Source organism: Helianthus annuus, chromosome 2 (assembly GCF_002127325.2).
Source record: "Helianthus annuus cultivar XRQ/B chromosome 2, HanXRQr2.0-SUNRISE, whole genome shotgun sequence".
Lineage (NCBI taxonomy): Eukaryota > Viridiplantae > Streptophyta > Magnoliopsida > Asterales > Asteraceae > Helianthus > Helianthus annuus.
Genome location: NC_035434.2, coordinates 124118983 through 124125904, shown reverse-complemented (window position 1 = coordinate 124125904; position 6922 = coordinate 124118983). Strand labels below are relative to the sequence as shown.

At 40.8% G+C, this 6922-nt stretch overlaps 1 non-coding gene across 1 annotated transcript; it reads left to right on the top strand.

Annotated features, from left to right (window-relative positions):
- Positions 1 to 3388: 3388 nt before the first annotated feature.
- LOC118489780 lies at positions 3389 to 3495 on the top strand. The gene has a single exon (XR_004887794.1). It is a non-coding gene; the product is annotated as a small nucleolar RNA R71 (small nucleolar RNA).
- Positions 3496 to 6922: the final 3427 nt, after the last annotated feature.

The window sequence follows — 6922 nt, the reverse complement described above, 5'->3', positions numbered from 1 at the left end:
CAAGCAAAACTCTTTAATATTTGGCTAACACACCCAAATGGAATGGGTAGAAGAGAAGGTTTTGGGCTTGTCTTTTGAGTGTCGGGAATCCAAGATCTTTATTGGGTTTTATTTTTATTCTATTTACAATCCTATTCGTTATGATTTATTTAGAACGTTTCATAAGAGAAATTACTTATTTGGGCATAACATGCCTCTTTAAAATTTCATTTATATACAAGTTCATATGCCTCACGGGAGATCACTCAACACTCTGCCGAATATGTATTTTTGTGAAACACGCATGGAACTTACTTCTACCATATGCTTGCCAAGCAATCAATCATCCTCCTTTTTAACTATGAACCTTCGTAAGTATCAAGAGGACTTTGAAAAGGGTTAGGCTTGGGCTAAGGGTAGGTGGTTTTTGGTTAGTGATTTGTAAAAAGGGCTAAAAGCGTAAAAAGCGTCGGTCATCATAAAAATTTTTGTTTTTGTGACTTTTATTCAAACTACGCATTTTCAAACAAAATTTCTTTGAGGAACTTGTTTGTTTATTGCTAGACTTTCAATTTTTTCATAGGAAACGTCACAAGATAACCGAGCTTTTCACTAAAACTAAGGGTTGAAAAGAAAAAGGGTTTTGGTGGGTAAAGGTTGTTTGTTTTATGGGGTTTGAAACTAAAAGGTTTAGGCTCAAAGGGGCTAACTAGGGGGATTTCGGGTAGGTGATAAAAAAATGAAAAATAATGGTGTTGAAAGGAAAATGGGTTAGTCCTAATGCCTCCATCATTTACTTACTTGGGTTTAAGTTGGTAAGGACCGGAAATGTATCGTCGTGGCAAGTTCTAGAGTCGTAAGAACCAAGCGGCTATTCACACAAGAAACGAAAAATGAGCATTTAGTTTAAAGATATATGCTTGTATGCTCAATAAAGGCTCGAAACTCACTTGTTGTGGGAATTGATTTATAATGTGATCAAGTATATATAATCAAATTTTAGTAAGATTTGTCATGTCTTTTCATAATTTTCTTATGTTGGTTCTTTTCATCATGATGCTATCGGTTGTAAATTTGTAAAAATATAACCTTTTTAGAATTTGTTATTCCCAAATTAAATCAAGACAAGTAAAAAAATGAATTTTTTTTTTTTAAATTTGGGTGATTAGCGGTTTTAATAGAGTTTTGTGTAAGGCTTGTAATTAGGACTTGCAAAATTCAAGGTTTTAGCATCCCCCCTACATTTAAATTACACATTGTCCTCAATGTGTCCCAAAAATAAGTTTTTAGGTTGATTGAATGTGTAAAAAGGTGTTGAAAAACAAAATTTTGTGTTACTGAGCGTTTGGCCACGGCCCCGTGTTGGTCCGGGCACGACCCCATGGTCAGATTGCCAGTACCAAAATTAACAAAAGGCTGGGCACGGGACGTGTTCAGTGAGCACCGCCCCGTGTCCAGTTACCTGAACTGGGCACATTTCTACAGAGCCTTGGGCACGGGGCGTGTTGGGCTGAGCACGGCCCCGTGCTGAACTTGCTGTAATGCTGGAAAATTATCGGGAAGCTATGTTTTTGTGATTGGGGTGTGGTTTTAACGTTCCCTTGGTAACCTCCACCTTTTCGAGTGTGTTTCATTCCTGAAAATAAAGCTAAACTAGAAAATATAAAAGTTACACTAAACTAAAAACTACGGATTGCTCCGCGGAATGCTTCCATGGTGTGCCACGTTTGTAAGGGTCCTTGACTAGACCCTAAGTCAGTCATATGTTACCCGAGCGGGATGTCTCGCATCCCGTGTTGCATCGTCGGAGAGCGTCATCTAAGCTTGAGTCTATGACATCCATATAGTTGACCGGGTCATCTTCTACTCTTTTCCCAACCCCGAATTTCATCTCTTTGTCTCCGACTCTCAATGTTAGTTTCCCATCACTCATATCCACCATTGCGTGAGCGGTGGCAAGGAATGGTCTTCCCAGAATGAGTGGTACTTCGGTGTCTTCCTCTATGTCGAGTATGACGAAGTCTGTCGGGAAGACAAAGTCTCCGATTTTCATCAATAAATTTTTGGCGACACCTTGTGGGTATTTGGTAGACCTATCGGCTAGTTGTATGCTCATCTTTGTGTGGGCTTGTTTTACCTAGCCCGAGTTGGTCAAACATTGATGCGGGCATGAGATTGATATTAACCCAAGGTCGGCTAGTGCATTGCGTACAAGAGATCCCCCAATGGAACAAGGGATGGTGAAGCTTCCGAGGTCGATTTTCTTTTGTGGGAGTTTATTGAGTAGGACGGCGGAGCATTCTTCACTTAAATTTACCAATTGTAATGTTTCAATCTTCCTTTTGTGAGTGAGGAAGTCTCTCATAAATATTTAAATATTTTGACATTTGAGTGAGGACTTCCACAAATGGAAGATTGATATGCACTTTAATAAGTTTATGAATTTTGTCAATTGCTCGTCGGTCTTTTAGCGAAGTAACCGACTGGGGTAGGGCACCGAGGGGTTCTTGGTAGGTTCGGGATTTGGCGGAGGCGTTGTTTCCTTAGGTGAGGTCGTGGTTTGACTGGGTTGACTTTTTTCGGATGGGGGTAGTGGGGCCTCCTCGGGACCTATGGTCCGGTTTCTCAGTGTTATGAGATGTACTTGCGCCTTTGGGTTGGTTTTGGTATTGCTAGGTAGTGCACCTTCTGGTCTCTCGGAGAAATTTTGGGCTAGTTGATTTAATTGTTTTTCAATGTTTTGTATACTAGCATGTTGATTTCTAAAGTTTGATTCCATTTGTAGGAATCGATCCGAGTTCTTTTTTTTGGTTTCGGAGATGAGGCATGAAACAGTGTCTTCAAGCCTCTCTCGTCCCCCTTGTTGTTGAGAGAAATTTTGTGACTCATTTCTTGGTTGTTGTTGAAAGTTTGTTCGTTGATTTTGGTTTTGTTGGTTACTACTATTGCCGGGTTCCCTCCAACCAATGTTAGGGTGGTTACGCCATCCTTGGTTGTAAGTGCCTGTTGGGGGACCCGACGGCCTAGGTCTCTTATCAATGTAGTTTACCATTTCTGTTTGATTATCCATTTCTTTCATATAACTCCAATTTTCATGTGGACCACCACACCCTTCGCAAGCCATAACCGAAGCCATTTTTACCATTTCTAACTTTTTGATTTTTGAAGATAGGGCCTCAATTTGGGCATGTAAAGAGGTGCTTTCATCCACTTTATTGGCGCCCGGGCAATAGATTTTGTGCCTCGGGGTGTGTGCCATTGAAAATTGTTTTGAGCAATTTCCTCAACTGGATTATAAATTTCATTTGGGCGACGATTACCTAGGAGTCCCCCAGAGCTAGAGTCAAGTGTTTGACTTGTGCGTGGCAACAACCCATTATAGAAGGTGGATACTTGTTGCCACACTGCGAGACCATGATGAGGACATTTTCCCAATAGCTCCTTGAATCTTTCCCAAGTTTCATATAAGGATTCCTCATCCTTTTGTGAATATGTATTGATTTCAGTCATTAATTTAGTGGTTTTAGAGGGCGGGAAATACTTATATAGAAATTTTTGGGCAAGTTCATCCCAAGTGTTTACCGAACCACTTGGGAGGGTGTTAAGCCAAGCCTTGGCTCGGTCTTTTTGTGAGAACGGGAACATTCGGAGGCGGATGGCATCGTTTGAGGCTCCGTTGATCCGGAAATTATCACATATTTCCAAAAAGTTGGTAATATGTAGATGTGGATCTTTATCAGCTAGGCCTTGGAAGGTTGCGGAATTTTGGAGCATTTGAATCAAATGCAGCCAAAGTTCGAAGTTGTTGGCATCGACATTCGGTGCATTGATAGCGGTTCCGAGATTACATACTGAGGGCCGTAGGTAATTGAAAGGGTACGCTGATCCGCCATTGGAAGTTGGTCCCCCGAAGCTTTCTCTTGGCTTTTAGCTTTTAGTCTATTTCTTAGAAAGCGTTCGGGTTCGTCTAGAGGTTCTTTTATGTCTTTATTGGAACTGGAGCTCATGCACTGCGTAGAAAGTTCAGGTAGGGATGGCAAAAATACCCGAGCCCGACAGGTATACCCGATACCCGACGGGTATTGGGCCGGGTATGGGATTAGTTTTAAAAATTTCCGCGGGTATGGGTCGGGTATGGGATTAGGTGATACCCGACCCGATTACCCGAAACCACATACCCGTTTACCCGAACTATATACCCGAACATATACCTGATTTTTTTAATTTATACTTTTATTTTCCATAAACCCTTATCGATAAGTGATTTATTTTAGTATGTTCATAATGTAAAAAAAAATTCTTTTAGTATATGCATTTGATAATAATATTTATATTTTGTATGTTGTAAAGTATATGCATCTGAGTGTATATGTATTATAAAGTTATTATTAATTTATGATAAAACTTATATGTATGTAATGTACATTTTTAATTTATAATAGTTGTTGTATAAACAAAATAATATAATAATTACAATAGTAAAAAAATGTATTTAGAAATCTCAACGTATATCTTTTAACAAACTAATGGGTAAACCCGATACCCGTGGGTATACCCGATACCCGACGGGTAATTACCCGACAAATACCTGACGGGTATTGGGTTGGGTATGGGACGCAATTTTATAACTGGGTACGGGTATGGGATTACCAATACCCGACCCGAACCCGACCCATTTCCATCCCTAAGTTTAGGTGCTGCACCTGGGTTCCAAGTCTTGCGATAAAAACAAAAAGATCGTTGGTCAGAAGTCTCACCACGGCCCCGTGGTGGCTGACCACGGCCCGTGGTCATGGTTGCAGTGATTGTTTTCTGGATCCCAGTCACTGGGGAGTTCAACACGGACCCATGGTGCACCGCCACGGCCCCGTGGTCACTCTTCTGTAACTTAGAAAACAAAGACTAACAGTAAGGTTGCTGGGCACGGCCCCGTGTCCGACCAGGCACAGCCCGTGCTGAAGTCTGCAGAAGCTGAAAAATTAAGAAAAAACCTAAAAAAATCGAAAAATAAGAAAAAAAGTGATTAGCCCGTTAATTTCTAACTTTCTTAAAATCCTTGTGTCCCGGGCAGCAGCGCCAAAAACATGATGTGCGTTCAGTGCGATATATTTTTATTGATATTTTAAGCCCATTTTACACATTAGGCAAGTTTTAAATTTATAAAACACGATATTCTACAAACACTAAACACACACATGGGCAAGTGCACCCATCGTGAGCGTAGTATAGCGTTGGTAAGATACCGAGGTCGTCTAAGGACAAAGAGCTTTTAATACCGGTTTATCCTCAACGTCTAATCAATCTAATTTTTTTTTTTTTTGAGAAAATGTTTGAAACATGAAAAATAAAAACTAAAAATGCAGAAATAAAAATAAAATAAAAACAGATAGACAAGATGAATCACTTGAATCCGACTTGCCTTTTAAGTACCCTTTGATGATTTTTGCACTTTCGGACATTTAAGAGATTATCTTAGTTATAATAGTAGGGCCCTCTTTTGAAGGTGACGTTACCCTCAACCCAGTGGTTTGAGTCAGCAAGGATACAATCCCAAAGGGTCGGAATATTGAAAGATAATTAATTAAGTTATTAATGCGAAAAGTGGTAGGCCCCTATTTTGAAGGTGACGTTACCCTCATATAAGTGGTTTGAGTCAGCAGGGATACAATCCCATGTAGCCGTTTTAATGTATTAATAGTAGTTTACATATGAGGGGGTCAAGCCATTCGCACCCCCGCCATCCAATACCAATATGTATGGAAGGAGGTCCTAGTAAGCTTGACCCAGGTCCTTGCAGGATCTATACACTGAACAAGGAAAGAACCTTACTAAACCATTCCCTTAACCCCCGACTAGGTAGCCAACATACCTCTATATAGACCGTAGAGATATGAATGGTGTAATGCTTTTACTTTATATAGACAGTAAAGTAATGCCAAGACACCACAGACAAATGATAAAGAAAACTCACCTTCAACATAAGAAACTAGTTATTAAAGTCATTAGTACAAAACCAAAAAAAAGTGCTGAAAGATTAAAAGTCAAAAGTAATACATAAAAGAATTGTCTTCACCAAGTGATGTAAGAGACTTAGCCAAACATGGCCTTTGATTGACAAGAACTCTTACGATCAATCTTGGATCCCGAGACGACTACACACTCTAAAGGTGGATGATGGATGATGGTGGTGGGTGTTGGTGGTATAGTAGTGGTGGAGTGGTGGCAAAGTGAGAGAGTAGTGGTTTGCCAAGGGGTGCCTTTGAAGTGAGCCAAGCACCCATATTTATAACCTGAAGAGAGCCCAACCACGGCCCATGTCCAGCGGACACGCCCCCGTGGCCATCCTTTTCTCTTCCTTCATTAATTGCATTTGTCAGCATAAGGCTCCACACGGCCCTTGTTCAGCGGGCACAGCCCCATGGGCATTAGCGTATCTGTACTACCAAGATTTTGCAAGATTCTGCGTATCTTAGCGTTGACCACGCCCTGTGCTGAGTTGGGCACGCCCCCGTGGTGGGCGTTGAAGCTTCCACAGCTGTGTCTTTTCTATAGGTGGCTGACCATGCCCCCGTGTCCAGTGGGCACGACCCCGTGGTTAGTCTTCTGTTTCCTGTTTTTGCTTTTGGGGATGCTGCTGAGTGGTCGGGCATGTCACGTTTATTCCTTTTCTTTGTATTTATGTTGGTTTTTGTTGTATATTTGTTCCTTTTACTCGTTTAAGCTCGTTTGGTCCTGTAAATTCAAAAGGAAGACAAAAAAACACTTTTTCCAACATTAGTACTAAAAAGGGTTAGTTTTATGCCTCATTTGATGTAATTTATATGTTGCATTTTGCACACATCACAAGCATCAATGCTGCCCTATTTGAAGCACTTTACGGACAAAAATGCCTGAACGCCTGTATGTTGAACAGAAATAGGAGAGAAGCAGTTATGAGGTCCTG